The 17,471-nt window shown below is 46.5% G+C and overlaps 1 pseudogene; it reads right to left on the bottom strand.

Annotated features, from left to right (window-relative positions):
- Positions 1-764: 764 nt before the first annotated feature.
- LOC124607759 lies at positions 765-882 on the bottom strand (annotated as a pseudogene).
- Positions 883-17,471: the final 16,589 nt, after the last annotated feature.

Below are 17,471 nucleotides of genomic sequence, written 5' to 3'. Positions count from 1 at the left end.
TCCTTGTATTGACCGATCGCCGGCCGCTGTGGCCGAGCGGTTCTACGCGCTTCAATCTGGAACCGCGCTGCTGCAACGGTCGCAGGTTCGAATCCTGCCTCGGGCATGGATGTGTGTGATGTCCTTATGTTTGTTAGGTTCAAGTAGTTCTAAGTCTAGGGAACTGATGACCTCAAATGCTAAGTCCCATAGTACTCAGAGGCATTTGAACCATTTTTTATTGCCGATCAAGTGCAACACGCATGAAACTCCACCCCACAAACTGAGATCCGGTACCTGTGCAACACAGCGCATGCATGTTCGCATGCTCTTTCAACATTCCGGCGGTTACACCGGTTATTAATGTAGCAGCACTTCACATTTGCATTGGCTTATCTCGCGCATACATTTACTTGTGATCTTGCACTGCTAATCACTTAAATATTTTACCTATACAAATCTGTGCCTGAAATTTCATCTCTCTACCTTAATTATTATTGTGGTGTTGCGACTTTTTTTCCATCAGTGTGTGACATCTTCATTAGACGTGATGTCTGTTCCATCTCGTAAGTTCGTCTTAAAGCACTCCTCCTTCAGGCCGCAAGTGGCCCATCGAGACCACCCGACCGCCATGTCATCCTCAGGGGAGAATGCGGATAGGAGGGGCGTGTGGTCAGCACACCGCTCTCCCGGTCGTTATGATGGTTTTCTTTGACCGGAGCCGCTACTAATCGGTCGAGTAGCTCTTCAGTTGTCATCACGAGGCTGAGTGCACCCCGAAAAAATGGCAACAGCGCATGGCGGCCAGAATGGTCACCCATCCAAGTCCCGGCCACGCCCAACAGCGCCTAACTTCGGTGATCTCACGGGAACTGGTGTATCCACTGCGGCAAGGCCGTAGCCTAAGTTGGCCTTAACCATGCCATATATTCTTGGGTCTGCCAAGAAGTATTTTTTTCATCGGGTACATGTTTCATAGCTTTTAGTGGTTATCGCCGCTCCAACGTTCTTTTTCTAGGTGGTTATCCTGTTTGTATCAATATTCGTCAACTATACACAGTTTATTTCTTCAGTTTTAATTTTTTTTCTTCATTTTTGTCCACATATGCTGTGTTATTTTACCATTTAAACTTTAGGTGATTGTGGCATACCCTCTTCAGAGTGTCGGTCAGATGTAATGGTTAATCTCATTTCGCCGTCATTATTGACTGTTTTGATTATTATGCGCAGCCGTCTTGTAAAGACGAAAGCAGAAACGTTAGAAACCGTCTGTCGATGTGCGCTGGCGCTCGGACGTGGAGCAACGCGGGAAAGGGCAGAGGTCAGGCTGCAGCCTCAGCCGCGGTCGCAGAGGGGGGAGGGGGAATATTTCACGTGCGGCGAGGACTGTCCTCCAGCGTGAAGAGGCGTTTAGCACAAAGGCGCCGAGTTTAAAATATTCGCCCCCCTGCCGCTACGGCCGCTCACTGCGCCACGGGGTGCGCCTAACGTCGCTAACACGCGCTGCCTTCAAGTTTAATTGCACCTTGTTTTAATTTTCAATTCAAGCTCTGCGCCGCCGTGCGACTTCACGCTCGGCGGAAGAGGGACTAAAGTAGATTTTCCTCTAGGGGGAAAGACGGGCATGGGTGCGCGGGGGACCGGAGTGCTCTGTAGCTTTCTGAGGACACGTGGGGCTAAAGTCTCTACGATGCCACACCGGAGGCAGTGCTTCACACAACTTCGTGAGAGTTTCCAAACAGACCACAATATTTTGTGCATTCCATCAAAACGCAGCCTAGGCGCTGTCTAACGACTATGATGAAACTGAAACCATGGATAAAAAGAAGTGTAAGGTTTAACGGCTGGCCTCATTCGAGAAAAAAAAAAGGAAGAAAGATTTGCCTTAACGAGCCGTTAACAATGTAATCGTTATTGGCGTCAAACTGGAATAGATTGGGGAAGGAGAGGAACGAAATCAGCTGTGTCCTCTTCAATGCGATTATATTGAGATTAGCACCACGTGATTTAGGGAAACCGCAGAGAAACCGGACGGGTATTTGAGCCCTGTCAGTCTAGTACCTTAACCACTATGGTATCTCGTTTGGTTCGACAAGGGGAAGAAAATTGGACACAGTGTGCGATTCTGGACGGACAGAAGTACACTACTGGCCATTAAAATTGATGCACCAAGAAGAAATGCAGATTATAAACGGATATTCATTGGAAAAATATATTATACTAGAACTGACATGTGATTATATTTTCACGCAATTTGGGTGCATAGATACTGAGGAATCAGTACCCAGAACAACCACCTCTGGCCGTAATAACGGACTTGATACGCCTGGGCATTGAGTCAAACAGAGCTTGGATGGCGTGTACAGGAACAGCTGCCGATGCAGCTTCAACACAATACCACAATTCATCAAGAGTAGTGACTGGCGTATTGTCACGACCCAGTTGCTCGGCGACCATTGACCAGACGTTTTCAATTGGTGAGAGATCTGGAGAATGTGCTGGCCAGGGCAGCAGTCGAACATTTTCTGTATCCAGAAAGGCCCGAACAGGACCTGCAACATACGGTCGTGCATTATCCTCCTGAAATGTAGGGTTTCGCTGGGATTGAATGAAGGGTAGAGCCACGGTTCGTAACACATCTGAAATGTAATGTCCATTGTTCAATTTGCCGTCAATGCGAACAAGAGGTGACCGAGACGCGTAACCAATGGCACAACATACCATCACGCCGGGCGATACGCCAGTATGGCGATGGCGATGACGAATACACGCATCCAATGTGCGTTCACCGCGATGTCGCCAAACACGGATGCCACCATCATGATGCTATAAACAGAACCTGAATTCATCCGAATAAATGACGTTTTGCCATTCGTGCACCCTGGTTTGTCGTTGAGTACACCATCGCAGCCGCTCCTGTCTGTGATGCAGCGTCAAGGGTAACCGTAGCCATGGTCTCCGAGCTGATAGTCCATGCTGCCGCAAACGTCGTCGAACTGTTCGTGCAGATGGTTATTGTCTTGCAAACGTTCCCATGTGTTGATGACACAGATCTAGACGTGGCTGCACGATCCGTTACAGCCGTGCGGATAAGATGCCTGTCATCTAGACTGCTAGGGATACGAGGCCGTTGGGATCCAGCACGGCGTTCCGTATTACCCTCCTGAACCCACTGATTCCATATTCTGTTAACAGTCATTGGATCTCGACCAACGCGAGCAGTAATGTCGCGATACGATAATCCGCAATAGCGATAGGCTACAATCCGACCTTAGCAAAGTCGGAAACTTGATGGCACGCATTTCTCCTCCTTACACGAGGCATCACAACAACGTTTCACCAGGCAACGTCGGTCAACTGCTGTTTGTGTATGAGAAATCGGTTGGAAACTTTCCTCATGTCAGCACGTTGTAGGTGTCGCCACCGGCGCCAACCTTGTGTAAATTCTCTGAAGAGCTAATCATTTGCATATCACAGCATCTTCTTCCTGTCGGTTAAATTTTGCGTTTGTAGCACGTCATCTTCGTGGTGTAGCAATTTTAATGGCCAGTAGTGTAGTAGTAGGTTGCGTTCCACTACTTGAAGAATGTTTTTAACTTCAAGAGTTTGCTGTATGGACGTTCAGAGACAACATTTACGCTGGGAAGCGTACCACGCTCACGCAATCCGTGAAACACCCTGCTATCAGGCAGTCTACGATTCGGAAATCGTTGTTGGTATTCTCGCACAGCAGCTCCGAAATTCACATTGGACAAACCATAGCCAACACCATGTCAGCATAATGTCGGAAGTTCCATGAGACTTTTCGTGGATGATGCTGTTGTACAGAGAGAAGTGGAAAGGATAGAAAATTGTAGCAGACTGCAAGAAGATCTGTGGAAGGCCGACGCTTGGTGTAGAGGGAGGGAGAGGGAATTGACCTGCAGCGTAAACAAATGTAACGTATTGCGAATATATTGGAAGAAGGAATTGTATGTCGAGTACATAAGGGACATCATCGGACAATAACTCCAGCATCATCCGCAAACGGCATTAACCGCCTCTGTACTGGCCGACCAAGTGCAAGAGGCATGGAACTCCTACAAGCTCACATTCGGCACCAGTACTACACAATGCATGCCCGTTTGCACGGCTGCAAGCAACGTTCTGGCGGCTACATCGCTTATTAATCAGCAGGCATTTCACATGTGCAACGACCTATCTCGCGCTTAAATTAAACTGTGATACTGCAATGTTAATCACACAGATTTGGGACCTAGACAAATATATTGCCGAAATTCCGTAATCTACGTTAATTATTTCTTAGTGTTGTTATTTTTTCCGTTCGTGTAAGTGTAGTCGTGAGACTAATGCTGTCGAACGATTTCATTTGGTGCTTCTTTATTATTTTGTACTCTCTGATATTCCACCATTGGGCTCGTGAGGGGCCATAAGCGTGGTTAATCTGTCGGCGGCCTCATCATATTTGCTGTTCGGTCGCGAGCGCGCTGCTCTGACTGTGGCACAGTACGGTCCGCACACGAGGAGAATATTAATGTCTGGCCCCTGACACGTGCTTTGTGTGCACCAATTACGTCTGACATGTGCAAATGCGACAGTAATTTGAGTTATCTTTCATCGCTTGTCCATTTTTGATATCTCGAGTGGCGGAACTGTTAAGCCCCAACGCTAGTCTTTGTAATTTTGACGTTTCATATGCCCCCCGGAGTTGATCAATTTCGTTATCACGATCTCTGCTGTGATTCGACGCTGGCGCAATTCAATTTCCTGATTGCTTTTTTTTCGCCTGCGAAGTCCATTCGGGAGAGAAACATATGTGTTTTAAACAGGTATAAGCTGGTAAAAAGATGATCTAATCTTCACTCCTATTTCTAAGTGTACGGCAAAAGTGTTAAGTTCCTTTATAGAAACAGATAAGTTACGAAAAACTTGGATCGACAGCTTAGTACTGAATTTTTATATACACATGAATTGCCAATTGTTAAGGCTCAAGTAAAAGAATTTTTCTCATAAGCAACACTATGACTTCATGTGTTCTCTGCAAGTCACTTTACGATGTGTGGCAGCAAGTAGTCGATTCGCTTGTTCCGGTCAGAAAAGAGCTTGCCTGTAAACAGCGGTATGGCACAAGCTGGTTGTTTTGAGAAACTATTCAGAAAAGTTTCAATAAAATCTCATAAAAAAGATATGACAAGTATATCCATTGTGTTCTTATTTTATTCATATAAATCAGTGTTTTCAAATATTTCTTGAGCCTTGTCTCGCATCCGCGTGATTATTAACGGATGAACTTCCTGTTGCCCCTCCGCCCGCGAAGAAGAACACGTGTACTGCTGCAACTGTCCATGTCTACTGTTACTTACATGTAAGTTCAAAAATGGTTCAAATGGCTCTGAGCACCACGAGACTTAACATCTGTGGTCACCAGTCCCCTAGAACTTAGAACTACTTAAACCTAACAAACCTAAGGACATCACACACATCCATGCCCGAGGTAGGATTCGAACCTGCAACCGTAGCGGTCACGCGGTTCCAGACTGAAGCGCCTAGAACCGCACGGCCACACAGGCTGGCTACGTGTAAGTGGGCAAACAAAATTAATTCCAAGTTTTTGCGAATCGTGTAACCGAGGCGGGACGTAGGAATCAGACCGGTATTCACCTAGTGGGATGTGGGAAACCACCTAAAAACCATGTTCAGGCTGGCCAGCACACCGCCCTTCGTCATTAATCTGCCGGGCGGATTCGATCTGGGATAGGCACAGCTCCCCGTCCTGGAAGTGGCTCTTTAACATGCTCGGCTGTCAAATTGTGTGAAATAGGTACTTTTTGAAATAGTAAATTGTATCCAAAATTCTATTCTTAAAACCAGATCAGTGGGTACTTAACGTGGTTTGATTGCCCACTGAGTGCACTTACCATGAGTTATCACTGACCTGCCACTGTTTAATTCCTGGACGAGTTAGTGAAACATTTCTGTGAACCTCTCAAAAATACAGGTTGGAAAGATAAGAACTGTTTCAGGTTCTGGTACTAGTATTTGCTTTACGAAGTTTAGAAATAGTGAAATATAAGGACTGTAAAAACTGACATAACTAGATACTAAAGATGTCCCTTAACATTTCTGCCATCACACTCTCACGTATATTCACAATAACAGTAGTCGAGGGACACAACACTTCTTTAGTTGCTTAACGGATTATTAATATTTACCTGAATAGCGACAACTTTTGAAGAGCATTTACATTCAGAAACATGTTCAGGATCTTTATCTGAGTAGTAATTATCCACACCACTCACGGATTTGTATATGTCGTCCCTGAAAAGCATTTTCTGGCACGAACACCGCACTAATTTCCACCACCATAAGCCATATTTTTTTGCACTTACCACTATTTACATGCACACATCATGGTAGAGTTTCCATTAGTGAAAATATGAATTTATTGATTTATGGTGGAACTATCAACTAATATGAATAAAACAAATCGCGTAGCATGTTTTGCATTCAATAACGCTGTTTGCCATCTACTGTCCCTTAGCACTGTTCACAGCCCAGGTCTCCAGATATCTTCTACCCTTCGGTTATTGTGTCACGTGTATTTCAAATGGCGACATCGTCACAAGGATGTATCGATCACAGCGCTGTTAGTAATATAAAAGTTTTCCGTTTACATGCTATTAAAAGCAGCACAGGGACAGAAGGTAGTGGAGGATGAAGAATTAAGAGGTCGAAGGGTGTCGTTCGGTAAGGAGAAAAAGCAGAAGTAGTTTCTTCCTGCCGATGTTTCCAATCAGTCTAGCTATCAGAGTACTCAGCGCAGGTTCTTATAAGCTTCATGAATATTGTCATGAGGGGTGGCTGGACTCGCCGACGCGCTTCTCGTGGAGATTGTTGTCTCGGGGGAGGGCGTATTTACTTTCACCGGCACTCTCGCTAAGCCAGCGTCTCCTACCGGAGGCAGGAGGCGCCAGTCTAAGGAAAGGTAAGGTAAGGTAAGGTAAGGCGAGGCGAGGCAAGGCGGATTTCTGCGCAAGCCTCTTCGGGCGCATCCGCCCCGAGTCTGCTGCTGCTTCCAGTTATTGGGAACTCCTTCCGTCTTCGCAACATCCGTCCAAGGCAGGTTATCCCCTATACGCCCTTTCACGTATCAAAGTGATTCGGCGGAAGCTCCACCGCTTAGAGGAGAACGCCGTATCGATTGCTGAACATAGTAAGGCGTTTCCTCCTATAAAATATTCTCGGAACTGTATTTCAGTGTAATATACCAAATCGACGTAGCATTTGACGAGACAATTTTCTGTATAAAGGTCACCACAATTACGAGACCTTTACAGTGCAATAACACACATACTTAACCCCATGATCACGTACAGTGAGACGAAGTTACACTGTTAGTCACTGAAATTACACCCTCATGGAGATGGCATACAACAAATGTATTGGCACAGAATGGTTATACACTGAAGCGCCAAAGAAACTGGTATAGGCATACGTATTTGAATACAGAGATATGTAAACAGGCAGAATACGGCGCTGCGGTCTGCAATGCCTATAAAAGACAAGTGTCTGGCGCAGTTGTTGGATCGGTTACTGCTGCTACAAAGGCAGGTTATCAGTGCCTTTGAAAAAATGGTTCAAATGGCTCTGAGCACTATGGGACTTAACTGCTGTGGTCATCAGTCCCCTAGAACTTACAACTACTTAAACCTAACTAACCTAAAGACATCACACACATCCATGCCCGATGCAGGATTCGAACCTGCGACCGTAGCGGTCGCGCAAAGTGCCTTTGAACGTGGTGTTATAGTCGGCGTACGAGTGATGGGACACAGCATCTCCAAGGTGGCGATAAAGTGGGTATTTTCCCATACGACCATTTCACGAGTGTACCGTGAATATCAGGAATCCGGTAAAACATCAAATCTCTGACATCGCTGCGGCCTGAAAAGGATTCTGCAAGAACGGGACCAACGATGACCGAAGAGAATCTTTCAACGTTACAGAAGTCCAACCCTCCCGCAAAATTGCTGCAGATTCCAATGCTGGATCATGAACAAGTATCAGCGTGCTAACCATTCAACGAAACATCATCGATTTGGGCCTTCGGAGCCGAAGACACATTCGTGTAGGACACAAAGCTTTACGCCTGGCTGGGCCCGTCAATATCGACATTGGATTGTTGATGACTGGAAAAATATTGCCTGGTCGGACAAGTCTCTTTTGAAATTGTATCGAGCAGATGGACGACTACGGGTATGGAGACAGCCTCATGAATCCATGGACTTGCATGTCAGCAAGGGACTGTTCAAGCTGGTGGCTGCTCTGCAATGGTGTGGGGCGTGTGCAGTAGGAGTGATATGGGATCCCTGATACGTCTATATACGGCTCTGACAGGTAACACATACGAAATCATCCTGTATGATCACCTGCTTTCTTTTATATCCACTGTGCATTCCGACGGGCTTGGCAATTCCAGCAGGACAATGTGACACCCTAATTGTCAAGAATTGCTACAGAGTGGCTCCAGGAACACTCTTCTGAGTTTGCACCACACACTCAGATATCGCACGGAGGCCGCAAGAGGACCCGGCCAAACGACGCGCCGCGGAAATTTCCTCGCTGCTCCACGCCAACCGACTAACTGCCCAGGCCCAGAAACGGTGAAAGGACCAAGTATACGTCGGCCGATGAGACGAACAACCGAACGACCAACCAACGGTCGTCCCGCTCCAATCTCCCTCCGTCGGACAGTTCATGTGTGTCGCCAGCGGTCGGTGAGCACTGGCTGTCGACGCCTCACCGGCGCTCCGTCGCCCGACTTCACTGCTGCTGCGTTCCAACTGCACTGCTGATCCGTCCCGAACTGACTGCCAGACACACGACAACCCGGAAATACTATCGGTCGCCCCAGAGATGGTACGACTGTGCACTTATCGATACGCGCTCTGCTGCCGCTCATGGGCAAGTAAAGCCGGGTTCACACACGCAACGAAAGTATCGCCACAAGTCAAGTCATTCTGGAGTGGCGCTGTGAGCTACCGTTCACACAGGACGCCACAAATTCTTCGTAATTGAGCAGTTTGCAAAATGGCGTCACCTGTCTCAGCTGAAATGATTCGGGCCTGCGTTAATGTTGTAGCGCAAATTGTGACATTAGAAATGAGCGAAGAGTTAACAACAAAGAAACGGAAGCGCAAATGGATCCGTAAGTGGAATCGCGCAGAAATTATATGGGAGCAACAAATACGCTCATAAAAGAATTAACATTAGAAGATGAAAATTCATTCGTAAGCCATTTTCGGATGTCGAAGACGAATTTCGAGTACTTGTTGAGCTGTGTATCTAGCTCTGTTCAAAGATCGGATACACACATGAGAGATGCAATCCCTGCTCGTGTGAAACTTCAAGTAACTCTCCGATATTTGGCAAATGGTGATTCCATGTCATCTCTCCAGTACACCTACCGTGTCCCGAAAAAATACTATTTCAGTATTCTTGTGCGAAGTGCTGGATGCTATTTACGATGCCCTTAAGTCTCATTTGAAGGTAAGTGATAAAACATAACCCCTTTTGCTGTTCTAAACAGTGAAAGTTAATTGATTTTTCACCGAATTGAAATTTTCTGCACTCGTTAAGTAGCAGTATATACTATTTTAGTATTTTGTCTTACATATCATGTGTAGCTGAAATCTTTTTACAACCAGCCCACAGAAACATTGCTTTAGATATTTCACAGATTCACTAGCCAGAGCTTTAACTGCAGTGTTGGAAATATGCAGCAATTAACAGTGTCTAAATATACTCTCAGTATTTCAGATGTCTTTATGAACTACAGATCCCTAGCTTTCATTATTTATGGAATGAGCTAATCATACATGAAAGTACAAACGAACTGTCCTTCAATCATAGTTCTAATTAATAGCAAACGCACAAACAAAAGCACTATCTGCGAACGAATACGCACTAGAAAGGTTTGAATCCAACCGCGAGGTAGCATTCGAATGACGTTATTCGATTGTGGAGAAGGCAAAATGGCGCAACAAAGTAGAACCAAGTTCAACTTTTTGTGGCGTGACAAAAGTTGCGCTTCTTAAATGGCGCCACCGAAAACTAGGAGTTCACACATGCAACTACAAAGCAACTGCAGTTCGCCATTAGCAGTGCCTGTGTGAACCCGGCTTAAGGCAGGAAGTTAGTGACGCCAGTAAATGGCATAAGAAGATGACAAACAATAAATGGTATCAACGCGAGCCGTCCACAGCTCAGCCATTAATTGTGATACGCCAGAATTTAGATGTATAGGTATTACGGGCTATGAAATATAGTGCTATACTTCTTCGCTGTTAGACAATATTCCGATAAACACGTCAATAGCACTCTACAGCGGCCGTTGCGTGGCGACATAAACAGGTGCGTTTGTATCACATCTTCACCGCGCAAACAAGGCGAAGTACCAAAAGCGTCCCCATTGGAGGCGGCCCGAGAAGCACTCACCTCTTTGCCGGTGTTAGAATGCAGGGGCGTACGGCGCGCGATTTCGAGACGAACGGAACGAGTGTGCCGCTCGTTAATTTCGAGCGAGCGGATCTGGCCCCGGCCGCCGCCTAGTCTCTCTCGAGACTCTCACGCCCGGCTGCGCTAAGGAAGAGCGACGCCCGATAAAAACTACCCGAGTGTAAACAAATTGCCAAAGGCGGGGCCGGCTAGCGCGGGGGCGGTTGTAACGGCGGGCATTAGCGGTTCGCCCGCACTCGTGCAGCTGCCGCGTCTGACGGAGAGGCGCTGCTGGAGCGTCTGCGCTGGGAAATCGCCCGTGAGGAATTCCCCCTCAAGCAACCCGTCTGCGTACTCTCTGATATTCTCACAGCTCTCGGGACACATACTCCGATCTCGGGGAAATAACCGTCGCATCGAGCGCACTGCCGCGGCGCGTGCACGGAATGAAGCACGAAGCCTCATCAGGATGAGAGAGAACACAGCAATCGAAGTTGTGCCCTTGTATTTGTGTTTATACCGAGTATGCCTACTGTTTTATAGATGTAGATACGGGGTGAAGCAGCTGAGATATGCTGTCACGTCCAAAACGTGAGTGTTGCTTGGGATTGGGAGACAGGGTTCGGGGAGAAAGGAAAATAGTCAAATGTAACACCTACAGCCGTCCTTAAGATGTCATTTATTTTATGGCTAACAGTCTCGGTGCTTCAGGCCTTAGCTGACACTAGTCGGGTTAACACTATTCGGTTGTTACATATGACTGAGTATCTGGACACAGCCGCCCTCTCTGGATGATGATGATGATGACTAATGATGATGATGATGATGATGATGATGATTTGGGTTGAGGGGGCGTTCGACATCACGGTCATCAGAGCCCTGACGAAAAATCAACAGAAAATCTCATGGGTGGGGACGAAGGCTGTCCCCTCATGCAGAGCAGTTTATAACGTACTAAAGTCTGCCGTCCTTCCCCACCAATTTAGGGATGAGGCCTGATGGTCCACAAAATTTCACCACGCTGTTAACACTGGTATCGGTATCTGCGAGGACGGTGGGCAGATCTCCAACGAGACCAAGGGCTGCCCTATTATCAGTAAACACGAAAAACGTAGCCACAATATGCCGGGTTCGATTCCCAGAGGGGTCAGGGATTTTCACCTGCCTCGAGATGACCGGGTGTTGTTATGTCGTCTTAATCATCATCATTCATTCCCATTACGGTCGGAGGAAGGCAATGGCAAACCACCTCCGCAAGGACCTTGCCTAGTAAAAAAAAATGGCTCTGAGCACTGGGACTTAACATCTATGGTCATCAGTCCCCTAGAACCTAGAACTACCTAAAACTAACCAACCTAAGGACATCACACACATCCATGCCCGAGGCAGGATTCGAACCTGCGACCGTAGCAGTCGCGCGGTTCCGGACTTAGCGCCTAGAATTGCCTAGTAAAGCGGTTCGGGTCTCCGGCATCGTCCCCTACGCTCTGTCGAGGAGTATGGGAATTCATCATCATTTATTCAATGAGACGGTCTTGCGCCTTCTTACTAGGAGGGCGTGTATGTCGTATGGTACCACTCTGCTGGTCGACGTCGGAGCCAACGTCCTGTTGCATCATCCACGTACTGCTTCCCGCGTAATGCATCCATCATTGGTCTGAACAGTTAGAAGTTGGAAGGCGCGATATCCATGCTGTGTTTGTGGCTATGAACAATTCTTCAATTCTTCAATTTCTTCAATTTCCTGAGGGTAGCACCATACGCTACAGAGTTGACCGTTGCACCATCAGGGAAGACTTTAAACAGAATAACCCATTCAGAGTCCTAGAAGACCGTCGCCATGACTTTCCCGGTTGAGGATGCGGCTTTGAACTTTTCCTTCGGAGTAGAGGTAGTGTGTCGCCACTCCTTAGATTGCCGCTTTCTTTCTGACTCGAGATCATGGACCCACAGTTCATCGCCTGCGACGAAGTTCGAAAAAAAATTTTCACCCTCAGTCTCGTAACGCACAAGCAATTCCGCACAAGTCGTCCTTCGTTGCTCTTTATGGTCTTCTGTAAGGCGATGAGGATCACAATGGGCAGACAGCTTTAACTACCCAGTTGGTGAACGAGCGAGATGGTGCAGTGGTTAGCACACTGGACTCGAAATCGGGAGAACGACGGTTCAAACCCACGTCCAGCCATCGTGTTTTAGGATTTCCGTGAGTTCCCTAAATCGTTTCAGGGAAACGCCGTGATGGTTCCTTTGAAAGGGCACGGCCGACTTCCGTCCCTATCCTTGCCTAATCCGATGGGACCGATGACCGCCTGCCGCGGTGGTCGAGTGGTCCTAGGCGCTACAGTCGCAACCGCGCGACGGCTACGGTCGCAGGTTCGAATCCTGCCTCGGACATGGATGTGTGTGATGTCCTTAGGTTAGTTAGGTTTAATTAGTTCTGAGTTCTAGGGGACTGATGACCTCATATTGCTCAGAGCCATTTGAACCATTTTTGAACCGATGACCTAGCAGTTTGGTCGTCTCCCCCAAATCAACCAACCAACTAGTGGAGGAGTGTTTTAGCATTACGAACAGAGACATCCAGTTGTGCAGCGAGGTGTTTGTTTGTGATCTATCGATCACCTCGAATGAGAGTGTCCACACGTTCCGACATTTCAGGAGTCACAGCTGCGTGCCACGGGCCGGGACGCGGGAGATTAGACAGGTTTGTCAGACTTTGTTGCTTTGATGAAAGACGCCTCCCCCCAAGGACTCACCGTGCTTTTTGTTAACAGGCAGGTGTCCGTAGACAGTCTGCAAGCGGTTATGAATATCTGTGATGCTCTGTTTTCCGCCAAAACAAACTCAGTGACAGCTCTCTGCTTGGAACGCACGTCCGTTACTGACGAAATTTTGAAGGCTGCATGTGGCGCCGCCACCTATCGCAACTTCATGAAACTATAGGGGCTAAAGGAGGAATATTTCACGATGTCCCACTACAAACTCGCCGAGAAACAAAATGTGTTACGTTATTTATTAATCACCCTTCGTATTTATAACAGCATATTTTGTGGACAGCGTCACAAAGCTTCCGATGTCATCCACTGCGTCCTTTATATTTACTGTGTATACTATAACACTCCCTTCGAGTAGTCCTGAAATTACTTTTTACGTCTGACGAGAGCATGTACGTGGCCAAATTCCTTGAAGTAGGCAGTTTACATAGCAGTATGAAGTGGTGGCCAGTACAATTAGCTTGTAGAAATCTGCGACAACATTTGCCGTGGAATGCGAGTGTGTTCCGACTGCGAAACACCATTTTGCTTTCCGAGCCCGCATTTGGAGGTTTCGCCCGCGGCACTGCCCTCAAATACTCGTAAGCACGACTATTAAGTGATTTTCCTCTTGCCTACGACAGGTTTTAACGACTTCCATGTTTCTCTGTTTTGAGAGACACGCAAAGCCATGTAAACTTTGTGCAAATTTGCACATCCACCTCCACCGCCTAAGCTGGCTGCAGAGAGAATCGACCGCGAGGTGTGGAGCCGTGTTTGGAGGGCACTCGCCGTGGTGTATGTTATGCTAATGTCTTTGAACGCGGTAGGCGCCACCAAAAGGACCAGCCAGAGCCAGTGCAGAGCCTCCTTGTCAGTGCGGATCCGACTGCACAGGAGGCGACTGTAGCGGAACGGCACTTACGAAATGCACGGTCCAGTTCGCCTGAAGCATTCTCCACCTACCTTCACCACCAGTTTGCAAACTGAAAGACCCATATACTTACGACATAAGCATCAGTCATCGCCTCAAAAAAATAAAATTCTGTAATTAATTTGTTTGTATACAGGTACATGCAATTAAGGGAAAAACAAGAATGGACGGAGTAAGGAACGTATATATCAGAAAGGACCTTAAACAAGAAAGTATGAGAGAAGAAATTGAAAAAAAAAAGAGATTAAGATGGTACGGGCATGTTAAGAGGATGTGTGGGCAGAGACTCACCAAAATCATGGAAGAACTAAAGATGGATGGAAAAAGTACTAGAGGGCGCCCAAGAACACGGTGGAAAACGAGAGTGAGAACATCTGTGGAAAGGAGAGGTGTGACCTGGCAGCAAGTGGAGGAAGAAAAGTGGTGGGAGGACCGAGCCAAATGGAGAGGACTCGTCAGCACCCAGACCCGGCAGTAGCTGGAGCGGGATCCGGATATAGATAGGCAGGTACATGCGTGGACGGGAATATGTTGGGTCAACTCGACAATATCCAGGTGCCCCTAAGAACAAGAAACACCCTGACGACTCAAACAAAATAAACAAAGTAAGAATTAAAATAGAAAAGAAAGAAAATAGATCATAACTACAAGCATAAAATGATTATTGCAAATCTCCGTAGCATGCTGGTGATCAACAGCTACGTTCTGGAACTAGTCTTTTCCTTTTAATGCTATCTGAATGTATTTCGTTCCATTCAGACTACGCCAAGAGCTCACAGATCGTCGACTGCTTTAAGACGTACGTGTGACTTCCACCAACACACTAAACCATCGCCTGCCAAAATCGGATTGTCCATGAAGTCTGTCGATAAACTGAATAATCGTAGCCGTTCGCGCTTTAGGCTACTCAGGCTCATTTTTCTGAACTCTCCTTGCTACTAGAGCTCTGTTAGAAATGTTGGTAGGCCTATAGCATTGTAACTAGATATTTTAACTTTTCTGTTAGTTTCGTGCATTCGCAAGGCTTAATCTCAATGTTCGGATATTGTATCAGTAAATAATTAATTTATTACCAGAACGAGTCCATCTGTTTTCTTTTTTTTTTCGATTTCCTCACCCAAACGTTTTCCGGCACAACGGTATTACCTAAATATTTTAAAATATTTGAAGCGTACGAGTACAATGACGACGGAAAATTAGGCAAAACTTTTTCGTTGTTTGCAGCACATGCATTTGTTTTGACTGGGTAGTCTATCATCTGTAAGACGGCTCAAATGGCTCTAAGCACCATGGGACTTAAAATCTGATGTCATCAGTCCCCTAGACTTAGAACTACTTAAACCTAACTAACCTAAGGACATCACACACATCCATGCCCGAAGTAGGATTCGAACCTGCAAACGTAACAGCAGCGCGGTTCCGGACTGAAGCGCCTAGAACCGCATCTGTAAGACCACAGCTGTATTGATAGATGGGTAAGTCTAACAAAAATCACAACCTATTTGTGAAAGTTGAGCTTCTCTCGGCGTATGTAATGTTAAAATAGTGGAATGCTGCCAGGTGATGTCTTCGACAACCACCGATATTTTTACAGGTGCACACCCTTTCATTTTCAAGGCACGAAAGAAGCAAGTAATATCTGTGTGAGGGATTTAAAACCTCAATATACAGAGCATTTCCGGAAAGACAACACACACACACACACACACACACACACACACACACACAAACGCGCGAGCTCTAGTACCAACACACAAGGCGACCGACGTCAGAATTTATCGATTGGGTATACATAAATTATAACGGATGAAGTAGCATTAACTCAGTCTGTTGTTCGACAAGGGAGAGAGCAGGATTCCACGCAGGGAGTAAACAAGAACTTCCGTATACAGCTTGCCCATTGGTCATTAAATAAAAGTTATTTGAACAAACTCTTTGTTTTGAAGAATTTTCTTTTTTCTCTGTGGGTATTCATAGTTGTTTTCCTATTACTCTCTTCTTGTAAAAGTTTCTCTTTTGCAAACATAGTCCAAAAAACAATGTAAAAAGCATTTATCCAGAAAACTATAATCAGGCACTAGTTTCATAGAAACACACTGTCTATGTTCGTACTGCTTTAGTTTGGCTGCATCCGATGTTCGACTGTTTTCACTGTATACCTGGAGCGTATTTTAAACGTCCTCCCCCCCCCCCCCCACCCTCACCCCTCTCTCTCGGCTTTTTTGTCTCTTGTTAGTCATGTGTGTGTGTGTGTGTGTGTGTGTGTGTGTGTGTGTATGTGTGTGTGTGTGTGTGTGAGGGGGGGGGGGGGGGCTGCTCTTGTATGTTGGCAAAGGGGAAGCGGAGGGGGCTGGCTGGCATGGCGAACGGGAGGGAGAGGCCACTTTAGACACCTGCACCGGTCTCTAGGAATGTAGTTATGCCATTGTGTATATCCCTGTAATCCTGATACACATTCGAATCGCCGCGCTACAATGCCATAGCAGCACCTAGAGCAGCCGAAATAAAATGGCACAGCCCGTTGATCAAAGTGAGTCTCGTACGGTATTTCCGTTTCGGTACATGAAGGGGACTAACACTGCAACACGCTGAGTTGATGGATTCGTACGCCAACAAGGCACCATCATATGACACAGTGGTTAAGAGGCGAACAAGCTTCCCGTGTGGTCAGACAAGTCTGCATGATGAAGAACGAAATGGGAGACCATCAGTGTAAAAAGTGAAATTAATTAGAGTTCAGTTTTCACACGAAATTTTAACATGTCGGCGGTCGCTGCCCGTAAGATTCCGTTACTGCTCACACCATGCAAAGAACCCGCCGAATCGAATCAGCAGCGGAAATGTTGCTGCTGTTAATTACCTACTTAGTTTCATGTCCTGTAGATCATTTGAACGATTAATCGTAATGACGTGGAACGAGTCATTTTGATTTCACGCTATACGTTCACATGAGGGACGTTCAATAACTATTGCAACACTGTTTTTTCGGAAATCATGTTGGTTTTATTCAGGATTCTAATACACCATATTATTCTCCACTCTTTTGGCTACAAAACACTACTTTTCGACACAAACTCCGTTCAACACGACGGTCTTACGCGACCTCACTGGAAGGGCCTGTGAGCCCGTGTGGTATCATTCTATTTGACGATGTTAGAGCCAACGCCTTGTCGCATCAATAATTCCCCATCATTCACGTACTGCTTCCCACAATCTTGGGCCAAACACACCGAAGCCAGAAGGTGCGAGACTTGGGCACACAAGTTTGAATACCCCAACTGCTGTGCGAGAGTGTCAGCGTACCAACA

Source organism: Schistocerca americana, chromosome 3 (genome assembly GCF_021461395.2).
Source record: "Schistocerca americana isolate TAMUIC-IGC-003095 chromosome 3, iqSchAmer2.1, whole genome shotgun sequence".
In the NCBI taxonomy this organism is placed as follows: Eukaryota; Metazoa; Arthropoda; class Insecta; order Orthoptera; family Acrididae; genus Schistocerca; species Schistocerca americana.
Note: the sequence above shows the minus strand (reverse complement) of the source record. Positions and strands in the feature narration are given on the sequence as shown.